This window comes from Mixophyes fleayi, chromosome 1, assembly GCF_038048845.1.
Source record: "Mixophyes fleayi isolate aMixFle1 chromosome 1, aMixFle1.hap1, whole genome shotgun sequence".
Taxonomy (NCBI): Eukaryota; Metazoa; Chordata; class Amphibia; order Anura; family Limnodynastidae; genus Mixophyes; species Mixophyes fleayi.
Window position 1 is genome coordinate 34,663,780 of NC_134402.1, and position 15,353 is coordinate 34,679,132.

The window sequence follows — 15,353 nt, forward strand, 5'->3', positions numbered from 1 at the left end:
GCCAAATCGCAGCGGACTGATGGCCACAGACTCCCCCATCCCTGCAGACGATAATCAATAGAGTCTGGGAGACTCAACGAATGGAATACATGACCAGCATTAACCGCAATTCATTGAGTTCTTTTGCCAAGGTGTGGAACCCGTGACTTGCTTTCTTTCAAGCTCATTCACCATTCTCATAACTCCACTCTACTACTGCTTCCCCCCCCACTTCCCCCCACCCTTAGCTTTTCTCTACTAATTTTTTGCTTCTCCTCACACGGAACTAGCCACTCCTTTTCTCTATTCCTACCTTTTCTCTCTTATCTCTTCCTTTCTCCTCTTTCTTCCATCTCTTTTTCGAGAAATAATCTTGGTCATTCTTTATTACCATTTATAGTCTTCTCCTGATTTGAGTTATAATGAAAAAAAAAAAAGTTGTGACAAAAAAGAAATATAAAGCATGTCTATTCTTGAGTGGGTGCGGTGTGGTGCAGAATGGTGAAGTCTCTACCTAGGAGGTATTTGAGACACCAGGCATCATATAAATTGAATATAGTAAGATGTAAGGTCAATGACTGAGCATCCCTAGCAAAGGAGCAGGAGGAACGGAAGGGGGCAGAACATGTTTTGTCAATTGTAGTGTCTAACACCAGCTTAAAATCGCAACCAATAATAAGATGGCCTTGAGCCACTCGCCCAATGTGTCCAAAAACCCTGGCAAAAAAAGTATTTTTGGCCAGAATTCGGGACATAAAGGGAGACCAGTGCCAATTGCTATCAGACAACTACAGTCTAAGTCAGTATGGGAATTAAGAGGCATAAAATCTTGGAGTGGATAAAAATGACTACACCTCGTTTTGAAAGTCAGTGGATGAAAAGTAAGTGTGGGAGAACCGTTTACCTTGCAGGCGTGTGTGGTTACCTGTAAGGTAAGTTTCTTGGAAGAAGACAGTGTCGGCTTTCTCACGCCTACAGGCGCTCAACACAATTGTATGCTTGTTAACAGAGAGAACCTTCATCTCCATCTAAAAGCTGAAGAATGAAAGAGAAAGGTCAAAAGCTTGTATACATAAACTGAAATAAGGGAGACCATTCCCCCGGGCTAGGAGGGTAATGGAAAATAGAGGAGAGAGAAGAGGAGAAGATATTTGGGGTGGGGGGGAGACCCAACGGGTGTCAGAATCTGCCTCTGCCTACACTGCATCATCGCCCCAGGATGCTGCTTTGCTTCTGCAGCTCATGGCTGCTGGGCTAATGTTGGAGCTGTTATTGTTCTATTGCCTGTCCCTTCACTCGCAGGAGTCAATCTACTGTTCCTGGTTAATTTCTGCACCTGTGTTTTGCCTATTTATGCCTGCTTCCCACAGTGCACCTTGCTGGTCATTGTTGTTATTGTTCTAGTTCCCTTTGGCTTACTGCAAGCTGCTAGCTGTCATCCCTGATCCTGGCTATTCATCTCACTCAGCTTGTTCACCTATATCTGCTGTTGTATTTTCTGCTACTTTATGCTACTTTCCTGTGTCCAGTCACTCCCAGATATCCGTTGTTCATACTTAGCTATACCTGGTCTGTGCCTTCCCTGCATTATTTTGGATTATGATTGTTCAATAAAACTGTTATGTTTTTCATCATACTTCTGGCTCCATAGCTGTCTTTACTAATTGCAGCAATTAGCACAGAAATGTGACAACAGGGCCTAAACCCTTACAAGGGGGACCTGACAGAGGCCCATGGAAAAGGGAAAATGGTTTATTTTTAGCTCTCAGGATGTAAATATCATTCTCATTTACTTGATATAAATCATCTTTGCTCCATGTATTCATATCAAGAACCTTATATATACTGTGATGCTGTAGTTGGGTGTATACCCATTGAAGAAAAAGGCCGTGCCTGTGGAAACTAGGCCAGGCTGCCTTCTGCTGGGGCTGGTTGAAGATTGGGAATGGTACCCTGACATTTTTTTAAATAATTTGCCTTTACTTTAAGCAGTGAGCTGTAAATGGATCCTTTCTATACATTGAGATCCATTTTAGGTTTGCGGACGATGGACCATTGAGTTCCACTGGTGCAAAATAAATGTGCTTTTCAGTGCACATGAGGGGGTAAATGTATCAAGCTGAGAGTTTTTCGGCGGGTTTGAAAAAAACAATCAGATTCTAGCTATCATTTATTTAGTACATTCTAAAAAATTATAGCTAGAATCTGATTGGTTGCTATAGGCAACATCTCCACTTTTCAAACCCGCCGGAAAACTCTCAGCTTGATACATTTACCCACAGGTGTTCTTCGTAAATAACCCCAGTGTGCCTGTACATGGGGAAGCGTAAGCGCTGACTCCATGCCACACACGGCCTTTTTGGCATGGTTTAGGCATTTTTAAGTAAAGTGGTAATTTATCAAAAACCTAACGCAGAAGATATCAGAGATATCTCCTGTATTAGGCAAAGTACTGCACAATCCAGCAATTCCCATAATACTCAGTGGGGACTGTGGTACGGGCAAATTTATCAAGCTCTGAAAACCTTAGTTTTTCGGCACTTGAGCTGATGGCTAATGCCATCTTCAGATGGCATTATCCATGCAGTCTTGTGCTGTTTAGCGAAAAATTACTTGCATGTATTCGCAGTAAAGACTGTGAATCCATGGAATTGTCATTAGGAAAAAGTCATCGCTATCGGACGACCTGTCCTGACATGACTTATTAGTAAATTGCCCCGTTAAATAATCTGTTATTGCTGCGATGACAGATGATACTTAATGGGGAAATTGGTAAATAGGCCCCTAAATTCTCTACTGTACAAGCACACACACACACACACACACACACACATCACAGACACACTAGGGTCCATTTTAGTCAGCAACCTATTAACCCACCGTATGTTTTTAGAGTGTGGGAGGAAACTGGAGCACCCGACGCAAACATGAAACATACATGGAACATACAAACTCCACACATATATAGAGCCCTACCATTCTCTTGCATTATTCTTCCATTTCAGTTCACTTTGATTTTGGTAGAATTATACAATGTCTCTGTGTAGAAATGAGGAAACAATTATGCCAGCTCTGTGTAGTCAAAGTATAATTTTATTTACTGTGCGGATGTCAGACGCCATTACTGTACATAGGGAAAGTAGTAGCAAAGGACAAAACCGTGGACATTTACATCAATGGGGACAGCAGTGGAAAATAATTTTTTATGAGTTGTTTCTGATAAATCAGTTCACATGAAGTTAGTTAAAGGGACTGATATAACCTGTTATACTGAGTTGTTGATGAGCAATTGGGTCCGTGCAGCTGCCATTTGTCTCCTGGCCAGATTGGCAGCACACTTTGGCTGTATATAAAAGTCCAATTGTTTTGTTATTAAGGGGTTAAGTTTGGATTTTATTCAAGCAAGATAAGTAAAGTACAGTAGTCTTCATGTTTGTTCATGTATCTTGAGTTTAATCAAATAAAACTACCACAGATGGGTTATCTTACAAATGTTCAACACTTAGGTCTGCAAATTGCCTTATGTGATGATAACAAAATCCCTGCTGTGTGACAGGATTAGAAACTACAGGAAGTAAAGGGTTTATAGGAACAGTAAAGTTCTCACTAGATATTAGTTTGGCTGATAGCCTCTTTTCTAGAAATGTCTATATACACTGTTATTTGGAAGGCCAACTTGGCTGTTTTAGACTTAATTTTGCACTTTTTGGCATGTGTATGGGAGCAAAAAAAAAGATCCCGACCTATATTTGATAGGGAGTCATTACATGTCAAATGGGAGGGATGTTAGATGTGGCCATTATTGTCAGACGGAGCTAATGTAGAACGGTCAGATTATTATTATTATTATTATCCTTTATTTATTAGGCGCCACAAGAGTTCCGCAGCGCCGTACACAGCACAAACAGTAGACTAAACAAGGTAACACATCACAAACGGTTAACAAAAAATACCAAAACTTCAGAGACTCCAGGCAGGCTAATGCAGTAAAAACGGAGCAGAAGAGCAGGTATGGAGAACAGAGGGAAGAGGGCCCTGCTCAAATGAGCTTACATCCTAAGGGAGGGTAGACAGAACACAGGCACACAGGGAGCAAGTTGAAGAAGTGGGGAGAGAACAGGGGGCGGGAGGAGAGAGGGGAAGAACAGGTGGAGGAGAAGTTAGGTGGAAGGTTGGTAAGCCTTTAGGAACAGGTAAGTTTTGAGTGGCCTCTTGAAGGAGGACAGATTGGTAGAAAGACGGATGGAGCGAGGGAGGTCGTTCCAGTGAAGGGGGGCAGCACGGGAGAAGTCTTGGATTCTGGAGTGGGAAGAGGTGATCAGAGTGGAGGAGAGGCGACGGTCATTGGCCGAGCGCAGGGAACGGGCAGGGGTGTGAATGGAGAGGAGGTTAGAGATATAGGGAGCAGTAGACTGGGAGAGAGCCTTGTAAGTGACGGTCAGGAGTTTGAAGAGGATTCTGTAAGGAATGGGGAGCCAGTGTAGGGCAAGGCAGAGAGGGGAGGCAGACGAGGAGCGGCGAGAAAGGAAGATGAGTCTTGCAGCCGCATTGAGTATAGAGCGGAGGGGGGCGAGATGGGAATGGGGGAGGCCGGTAAGAAGGAGGTTGCAATAATCAAGGCGGGAGATGATGAGTGCGTGGATGAATTCAGATTTTCAGAATTCAGAATTTTCAGAATTCAGATTCAGATTTGCCCATAAAGGTCAATTGGGCGTCCACGTCAACCAGTGTATGGCCAGCTTACTGTCGGCCAGTAGTCACTGTGCAAACCAGGATGAAATGTGTTCATTCAAAAGTAGTGAATATTCTTTTATAAACACCATTAATCATTTACATATAGATTGTAAGCTCTTTGGTGCAATGAACTTGTTGGATGAATATCTTTACATTGTGCACTTTTTCCCTTGTCTATAGCTTGTAATCTTGTTTTCGGTGTTGCTGGAATTGTTTTTAAATTCTCTGTGTCTGTTCATTACTGTATGTTAAAGCCACTATGGTCTTAATGATATAAAACACAAGTATGTGAATAAAAAAAAGCCCCCCCCCCCAATTCCTCCTCAACAGCAGTACTCTCCTCTTGCCGAGTGACAATGTTTTTTTCCTGAGAGTAATACATTTTGGTGGTACTTGGATCAATTGATCCTAATTGCTTGAGCTGAGTGCAACATTTCGCTGTTGGTTTATCTGAGGTAGAGAAATGTTAAGTTTAGCTGGAAAGGGGAGATGTATGTACCTGAGAAACATCATGTGAAAGAAGAGGGGATTTGTGCAGGGTAATATCAATGGGGTCAGCTTTATTGTAGGACCAGCAAGACCGGGTAATGTTCTTTGTGCCTAGTGAATGGAGTATGCTCAGGGCCGCCAAGAGGGGGGGAGCGGGTACTATTTACCTGGGCCCGGGTATGCCAGGGGGCCTGGGGCTGCACTGCCGACTTTTCTTTTTTTTTTTTTTATAAAAAAAAAAAAAAAATTCAACTTTTTTTTTCATCCAAACATTTTCCATGTTGGGGTGGGGGGGGGGGGGGGTAGGGTTTGGGTTCGGTGGTGCGCTACAGTAGTGCCAGCTGTGGCGCACAGACATTGCGATGACGTCACGCGAGACTGTGCTCTTGCGTGACTTTGTGGAACTTGTTTACATCCTGTGACCGCGCCTGTAAGGAGCGCGAGTCACTTCGGTGCAGGGAGCAGGGTGCAGGCTGCAGGCAGCAGGGAACAGGGAACAGGGAACAATGTAAGTAGAATTATATCCTTTGTTCAACATATAAATAGTCACTCTTTTGAGGCTGGCTTTCATTAATGCTTGGACTCTCCTTCTGATGCTATGATATTTAGAGGCTATAAGTTATCTAAATCAACATTATTGCATCTCACAAAGTAACCATAATATTTGTGTTTGCAAAATGAATATAGCTGGAGTGGATTATAGGATACATTTTAAATGTTACCCACTTAGATGTAACCACAAAAAAATGTACTGATCCATTAGGTTTATTAGATACACATGCTAATACAATGACTTTGGTCATCCACATCTGCACTTTATACTTTTTACAATAAAATAAGTCACATATTTATTTATTTATTTCTGTACAACCAGACTTGACAATCAGTTAACAATCAGTTTGTCAATCAATCAGTTTACAATTGTAACCTTTTAAATAGCCTTAGTGAATGACACTGAAATATGCCTCTTAATTTGATAATGTTTGAATTAATCTGACAGGTCCAATTTACTCCTAATTTTATTTAAAATGAAAATATAAATCCTATAACCAATTATGGAAAGGGAGGTTTTTCATTATAACATCTGCATATCTTACACTGAAACTGCTTGGACATATGTCAAGCTCCTGCAAGCGGGTGCTGCACCAATGGTGTACGCAGCAATGCAGGTTTTTTTCGGTAGGAGGGTGGACTAGTGCTTTTAACCTGGTAGACATGGGGCGGCCCCAATTATGCATAACCACGCCCCAATTGTGTGACCACTCCCACCATAGCCACGCCCCAAATTTTTTGCCAACTTTTTTCTACCGTACGTTAGGGGGCCCCATGAGGTTTCTGTACCGGGGCCCTGAATTCCTCTTGGCAGCCCTGGGTATGCTCCAGAGAGGTAAATCAGGCTCTGCCAACATGCTTCCGATTATTAGCAGAAGTCAATGGACATGGCTGAAGCTTTCAAAACGGGTGTGTGAAATGTGATTGTTCTATATTCATTACAAGATGGCACATGTGTTTACTTTTGGATTCCCAGAAGTGCATTGCTCCTACCCCATCTGTATTTCCCCTGAGCAAAAGAGACAAATGTTGCTGCATATGATGGGAGGAGCTAAGCGCATTGGGGAGTTTCATGCTGAATGCAGGCTAGGCACAACCTAGGCACAAGATAGGCACAAAATATACCTCACTTTGCACCCACATGCAAAAATAAGATTCTAGGCCTGTTTCATTACGGAACATAAATGCCGATACGTGCCGTATTTTTCTCAAAATTGCTCGGCGTATACTAAGAAGCGGACAATGCGCTAAGTGAGCACAACAACATCAAATTCATCTTCGAGCGCAAAGGACCCTTACCACAGTCTGCGATTTTGACATCTCAAAGGTAAGTGTTTTTCTATCATATCCCTTGCACCACCTACAGATCGGGTGTAAGTTCCGATTACTAGTGATGACGGTCACGTATACACTAGAACATGTGTTTGCAATGAGGGGCAACTGTAAAAATTCATTCTATGTGCAGTAAACATTCATAAAACCCTAAATAAATGTATTTTACGGAGATAAAAAATGACCTTTTTTTTTACTGTTTTGTCATATTGTTAACAGGTGACATTATTTAATATTTGTTTCTCTGTACGTTACTTTGAGACTTTAGATTCTACATATGTATTCGAAGATACGTATCCTGCAGTGTATTGTCTGTTAGACTAGAGCGTACCTAGACCCTTATTCAACAAGAGACGTATCTTCAGATCTTTTTCTTGTTGAAGATGTGCGCATGCCCGATATGCACGCATTTAACAAAAGTTTGGCATGCAAATGAATCAGAACCACAGAGTTGATGGACAAGATACCTCAATGAGCTTAAAAAGGGGATAGATGTTCCTGCTCAGAGCCGTAACTTAAAATTCTAGCGCCTGGCGCGAGAATGTCATATGCCGGCCCCTAGCCCTCAATTTTAACCAAATGAAGCTAAAATATTCCTAAACTGCGCCCCCTTCAGCCCCTATCACACAGCCCTAGTTATGGCCCTGTTCCTGCTGCAGTCCCTCACCGCAAGACCTGATGTTAGGCCCACACTCGTTACATTTCCCAAATAGGTAAGTAAGTGTTTAACTGTGTATGAGCTAGATGGAAAAGCAGGGGCATTTGCACATGAATATGCCGCATGTCCACATATTCTGAGGTTCATGAGCCTCTCAGTCTTTACATGGCTGATGCAGTGATATAAATATAAATGTTTCATGTTTCTTTTAAATTTTATTCCTATTAACCACTTGACATAATTAAAATAACACTTTTTTACACTTGCCCTTAGAATGGCTTTTTTTGCAGGCTCTCTTCATTTAGCTAATTATCTGCCTGACCTTTAAGTACTCTTTCCTTTCGTTTGTTCTAATCACATTGTGATCTATTTCTGGCTGAACATATAGGAATTCATTAAGGGGTAAAGTTTAATTTTTACATTTGGAAGTCTTTAAGACAAATGTGTTCTTAGTCACAATGACTTATTATCTTATAGTACACTGTGACTTCAGCAAGTGGATTAAAGCATACTTGCCAACTCTCCCGGAATGTCCGGGAGACTCCCGCATTTTGTGAGAGTCTCCCGGACTCCCGGGCGAGTGTGGCAATCTCCCGAATTCTGCCCACTTCACTAGGAAGTGCCCCACTTCCTAGTGAAGTGGGCAGAATTAGATCCCAAACGCCGCGATTCCCGGTGAATCGCGGCGTTTGGCCCCGCCCCCGCTGTCAAATGACGCAATTTGCGTCATGACGTCACAGGGGGCGGGGCCGAAATGACGCGATTTCGGCCACCCCGCCCCTTCACGCCCCCCTCCACTGGCTGGCTCCCGGAAGGGAGCTGAAGAAAGTAGGTAAGTATGGATTAAAGGTATATTAACCTTTCATATTAAAGTATTTAATTACTGAACAAATGCAGAGAGGTCGTGGTCTGCAAACTATTGCTCTGAGCCTACATTTCTCATTAATCTCAGATAATCACACTATCACAGGTAATGTATTTGATAGCACAAAACTTCTTTGAGAATGTTTCAGAGGAGATTCTTCTGAGGAGTTATTTATTACTCATTTATGAATGGTTATTTATATAGCGCCAACATATTACGCAGTGCTTTACAGAGAATATTAAATCATTCACATCAGTCCTTGCCCCGGTGGAGCTTACTATCTATATTCCACACAGACACACACAAAATATTGTAAGAAGCCAATTAACGTACCATTTATCTGGACTGTGGGAGGAAACCGGAGCACGCAGATGAAACCCACAAAAACATGGGAAGAACATACAAACTCCACTCAGATGGTGCCTTGATTAAAATTGAACCTGTGACTCCAGCGCTGTGAGGCAGCAATGCTATCATATTGAGTTGGACTGTTTGTTATTTTGTATTAGATACCCATTTTCTCTGCTGGGTACATGCACCAACAATGCATACACATACATCCATATCTAGTTTTTTGGGTATTGAAGACTTGTGACTCCTTATGCCGTTATAGGAGGAAAGGGGGAGGGCATTGGGGGGCAAGCACAGGGCCAAGCACAGTAAGGGCATGTTTACATAATTGCAACGCAATCAGACTTGGACGCCTCTGCATCTGCAGATGCGCCTATTAGGAGGGTATCTCTTGCAGGTGATGGAGGGCCGGTGCAACCATCAATGACTATGACTATTACCCACTTCTGATTGGCTAACTGTATGATGACCTCTTCAGCTGATACTACTTTTTTCATTAGCGTTGCGGCTATTTAACATGAAGTCGCGCCCATCTATTCACATTAGCTAACTGACATCTCTATTTGGACTACTTGAACCTTGTTTAAAATGTCTGCTGATATATTATTAAATAGGAGTCTCTTTCTTTCTCTACTTGTGTTTTTCTACTCATTACTGATATTAAGGGGCATATTCATTAGGTTTCTGCTCCGTGGGAACGCGCCGGAACGGACCGTAAAGTCAATCCACGGTACCGCAATAACGTGGATTTTCGTGCGCACCCCATAGGGTTGCGTAAGAAAATCCGCGTTATTGCGGTACCGTATTACCGTCAATACTGCGCAGGTTCCGTGGTAACGCGCGTTACCGCCGACCGGAAACCTAATTGAATATGCCCTTAAGAGTAATATGTGGCCCTTATGAGGGTTAGAGGGCTGCCCAGTGGCCCCTGATGTGTATCAGGTTACCTGTCACTGCCCTATCATCTTTGGAATACACCCTTAATTAATTACATCTTTTACATTTGTTGGCCTAAAATGTTGCTTATTGCTGTATTAATTATGTCTTATGAGTAAGCAGACATCAGGCTTTTCTTTGTTATGTGTGTCACATTTAAACAGTTTAACATTTTATATACATTGGTTTATTTCCGCAGACAAATGTGCTTCCTGTATATGATGTGCCTAGATGGGGATAAAGGACCGGCACTGGATTACCACCAAATCAGAGTATGCATAGAAATCGGTACATAAGTAAAAGGCTATGTAAACACATACTCAGTGGTAAGCCCTGATCCACCCGGGCAGTGTATTAAAAATTGTAGCCAATACAAAGAAGCTGTGTGCTTGGAATTTTAACTCGGCATCCTGCTTGCTGCTGGATGTCCCCCATATCCATTGAAGTTTTGGCAGCAAGTTTTACCGAGTAGGACATCACCAAAGGAGGATCAGAGATGGCAGCAGCAGTGACAGTAGAACTCTCTGGGTCCAACAGCTAATTTGAGATGTTATCCAGTAGATCTTCAAACCAGACGTGTCCTTGGTGTGGTACTCATGAAACTCATCAGAAACAACTTGTAATGTCCCACTGCCCTCACAAGTGTTTAAATGTTTTATCTGTGTGAGAAGATGATTATATGGAAGGTAGGACACAGAGCTGATGTAAAGTGCAGCCATCTCCAACTGCCATCCGCATGCCGTTATATCTTAAATCAAAAGCACAGATGATGGTTTCTTTAATCATTCTAACATAAATCCTTCATTTTTTGCAGACAGTGAGTTTTATACCTTAACTACTGTAACTCCAAATGCATGTACGCCATTATTGTGGATGCAAGCAACTTATATACAAGCTGGTTATCGGTGGTGATCTGGAAGTCACATGAGAATTGGCGAATTATGACGAGTCTCTTGTATTTTAATCTGGGGGAAGTCTCATAGTGGACTAGGATTACAGGATGAGGTAAGGTTACAGCTTTGAATGTGGTTATGATTAAAGTGATAGTTATGATAATGATTTGAATTAATAGTAGTTTGTAGTTAAAGATTGGGGTCAGCCAGACATTTTAGATTCAAGGTAACCTGGATCTAACAGCAGCGGACATTTAGCCACTCTTAGATAAAGTAGGAAACAAATGGTCTAAGCGGCCCGATATTTGTATAAATATATTGATATACAAATATCGGGGCGCTCAGACCACTTTTTCCTGCTACTATTTAGAATTATTGATGGAGATGGGATACCCAACTGAGTCAGAGCAACACCACACCAAACACCACTATACAAAAGGGTTAGCGCTGAGAGTCATATCCCTATACTGATATATACACCCCTGTCCTACTCTCGCTGAGCTTTCCTACACTCAAGTAAATCACCGATAATATTATTGTTCAGCTGTCACATGATTTCTTATCGGATTCCATTGCGAACCTTATGAATTTGAGGGTTCAAACCAAATTTAAGAATTTGAATGAAAGAAACAATGAAAATATAATTATTCAACCAATGGCTTCACTTAATTTGAAGAATGATACTTGGGAAATTAAACATATCTTGAAGTGACGATTATTCAATCTAGAGTTTGTTATTGTTGTTGTCATGACATTTGGAATCTTTCAAGATTCCATTGTGGCCACCAGACAGTTTTCTGTGCAGTAGAGTTTGGATTGGAGAAAAGACAAGTTGACTTCTCTGAAGTGTCTTCACGATTAGTTGAGATAAAAAGCTGAGAAAATGTTGGAGAGTGGTAACTCCATATCTAGTCTTGTTGAGAGCAAAAGTAAGAAGGAGAATGAGATTTTCAAACCTTCAGCATCTGACCATGGAGGGAAAGAGGTAACCAAATCATTCCAGAAAGATCCACTAGGGCCAAAAACAAGTTGCTTCCTTCAGAAGGGACTTTTTTTTTTATTTCTGTCATCATAGCAGGATCTGATATATGCCCTTAGACTTGTATGAAACACAGGTAACAGCTCTGTGGTTCCTTGAGTACCTCCAATATTTGTGTTGATACTAACCAGGTATATGCATGGCATATGGGGGGTGTTAATGTGAGCACCCTCAAAAAGTTGTCTCCCATACTATGAAATACCAGGTTTTTAGCAGTAAATGTTTTGTGGCATTTCATTTCTATTCCCTCTCTTACCACATATTTTCAGGTTTTATTCTATTTTTTTTAAAAAAACAAAAACAAAAAACATTGGCATTTTTTTCATACTTACACAAAACATTAACCATATTTTTATATCCAAAATAAGTAACGTTCTGTGTTCTCAGCGTAACTCCAAATGGTTTGGCTATAGTTAAACCTAAAATTTACTTAACACCTGTTATGTTGCTGTTTATGTAACCAGATGTAGGATATTTTTCTAAAAATCTCTTAGTGGACTAGGATTATAGTCTGAAGTAAGGTTACACCTTTCAAATTGGTTATGATTAAAGTGATGGCTGGGGTAAGGATTTGAATTAAGAATGGTTTTTAAATTAAAAATTGGGGTCAGTCAGACACAAGTATCCCCTGTTAGCAGGCCCGGCGCTCCCATTAGGCAAGGTTAGGCAGTTGCCTAGGGCGCCGGGCTCTGGAGGGTGCCACAGAATTAAAATTACTTTAAAACTGTGCGGCGACCGCTAACCATACCTTCCACAGCCGCCGCACAGCTTCAGATAAATCCACGGGGAGGGGGAAGGGGCTATGGATCACCACCGTCGCCCTCCCCTCCACCAGCTGATGGGATGCTCCGTCTCCTCCCCTCCACTCACTGACTGTAGGGCGTGACATCATCATCACGGCCCGACAGTGTCAGTGAGTGGAGGGGTGGAGACGGAGCAGAGAGGAGCAGCTTTATAGAGGCAAGCTAAGATATGGAAAGATGGGGGGGTGGCGTGGATTTTGAAAGTGTGCCTGTGAAGGGGGGGGGGGGGGCGGATTTTGAAAGTGTGCCTAGGGCGCCAAGGACCCTAGCACCGGCCCTGCCTGTTAGATTCAAGGTAACCTGGATCTAACAGCAGCTGACATTTAGCCAATCTTCGATACAGGTTACACAGGATCTGTCTGTGCCGACGGGCAAGGGTTATCTGTCTCAGGATGCTTGGCTTTCCTACACTGAGGTTAATCCCTGATAATGTTACTGTTGTGCGGTCACAGGATTTTTTATTAGATCCCATTGTGAACTATTCATTTTATGGTTCAAACCAAGTTTAAGAATTTGAATCAATGAATCAACACAAACATAACTATTCAGCCAATGGCTCCACTTAATTTGAAGAATGATACTTGGGAAATTTAAACATATCTTGAAGTGACAGCTATTCTATCTAGAGTTTGTTATTGTTGTTGTCATGGCATTTGGAATCTTTCAAGATTCCGTTGTGGCCACCAGACAGTTTTCTGTGTAGTAGAGTTTCGTTGGGAGAAAAGACAAGTTGACTTCTCTGAAGTGTCTTGACGATTAGTTGAGATCAAAAGTTGAGAAAATGTCGGTGATAGGTAACTCCTTATCCAGTCTTGTAGAAAGTAAAAACGATAAGGAGAATGATATTTCAGCACCCTCAACATCTAACCATGGAGAGAAAGAGGTAACCAAATCCATCTAGAAAGGTCCACTAGTGCGATAAACAAGTTGCCTCCTTGAGAAGAGGCTTATGCCTTTCTTTCATGATATGAGCAGGATCTGATAAATACCTTTAGACTTATGAGTAGGAAGCCTAGGTAGAAGCTCTCTGGGTGCTTGAGTTCTCCCAATATTTGTGTTAGCACAAACCATGTACACGCATGGATAATGGGGGAGGGGGGTATATGTGAGCAAAAATATACTGGTAATATTTACTGCTAAATACCAGATATTTAGCAGTAAATTATATATTTTGTGGCATTTCATTTATATTCCCTCTCCTACCCCATATTCTAAAGTTTTATTGTATTTTTCAAACATAAGCATTGTATTTCATGCTAACACAAACCATAACCCAAATTTCTATAGCCAAAATAAGTAATGTTCTGTGTTCTCAGCTTAATGCAAATGGTTTGGTTATAGTTAAACCCTCTAATCCTTTCTGAACACCTGGTATATTGCTGTCCATATAGCCAGATGTTGGACATGTTTAGTAAAATAGTCAGTATTTAACTTATGTGCAAAACAGAAAACTAATTTGCACCCTTTCCATTGTAACATGGTTTTGTCCAGGAGACTTAAATAAGAAACTTCTTAATTTAAGATCCTTAATGAATCAGGCCCTATGATACTAAAACATATTATTTCAATACATTCATTTAGTTGGTTCCAGAGCTAGGAATAAATACATTAGTTATGGTCTTTTGGACATTTATTATGAACTTTATTAACTGAGAACATTAATGCAGGTTTACATGAAGTTGAATGATGCACTAAAAAGATTTAATAAGGAGAAAATAAGATATTTCATATTATGTCATACAATTGGGAGTGGCCAATGTACTGTGCACATACAGACTCATGGATCAGGTTCTGTAAGAACATTCTTAAAATGAATGCTAAGTCTATTTGAATTGTTTTAGCTGTAACATCATGGCGGCAGTTTGGCAATGCTCACTGCTGTTGCCTGGTGATCTGTCCAATCAGGTGCAGTCTTCCATACTCCACGTTCTCAATAGTATGATAGCAGCTCCAGGCACGGATGACTCTGGTTTGTTGCTGGTTCTCACAAATAACAAGGTTCCCATGTCAAACTAAAGGGGAACATTAACGTTACCAGAGGATCCTCAGGTGGACTCCTGTAGTGTATGTCTCACTGCCAGACAGGAGATGGACCTACTGGGCTGTTGTGATTTATCAGAGAGGGACCTGCCTCAAGCCATGGGGAGGACATGTCTGATGGAGAATAGATATGACACAGACCGCACAGCAGGTGGGGTAATACAGATAGCACAGGCAGAGGCAGATTATCTATTTAGCAAACTAGGCTCCTGTCTAGAGTCCAATGGACATTGGGGGGCCTGGATTACTTGAACACATTTCCACATGTGTTTTTTAGAAAATGAGGGGGAGGGGTGGGAAGGGGGTCCAAACTAGCATCTTCTCTAGGGCCTCATGGAGTCTTAATCTGACTCTGGCCATAGGGAAATTTGCAGCATCCAATAAACAAAGTCAATACCAGGAATTAAGTAGGTCACATGACTCAGCATCAGACAAAGGATGACTCAGGTCCAGGTTCAAACATTTCTCAATTGTAAAGATTTATGAAATTTGCTGGTGCTATGTAAATAAATGATGATGATGATGATGATGACTGGAGCAAGTCAGGATGCTGGGCACAGGCACAGCAACACTGCATAGACTCTTTCAGACAAACAGTACCATGTTAGTGCCCAAACTAAGTGTAGAGCCCTCTTTATATAGGGCCTACACTAGACACAGGTGGCTCATTAGGAATATTTGT

General features: G+C 41.6%; 1 long non-coding RNA gene across 2 annotated transcripts in view; it reads left to right on the forward strand.

Annotated features, from left to right (window-relative positions):
- Nucleotides 1–15,353, forward strand: part of LOC142129537 (uncharacterized) — a 43,385-nt gene that overhangs the window by 12,218 nt on the left and 15,814 nt on the right. The window contains exons 2-3 of one of the 2 annotated variants that reach the window (XR_012685905.1): nt 10,096–10,184; nt 10,711–10,901. This is a non-coding gene — a long non-coding RNA (uncharacterized LOC142129537). The remainder of the gene's footprint in view (nt 1–10,095; nt 10,185–10,710; nt 10,902–15,353) is intronic. The other variant, XR_012685870.1, reaches the window with a different exon arrangement.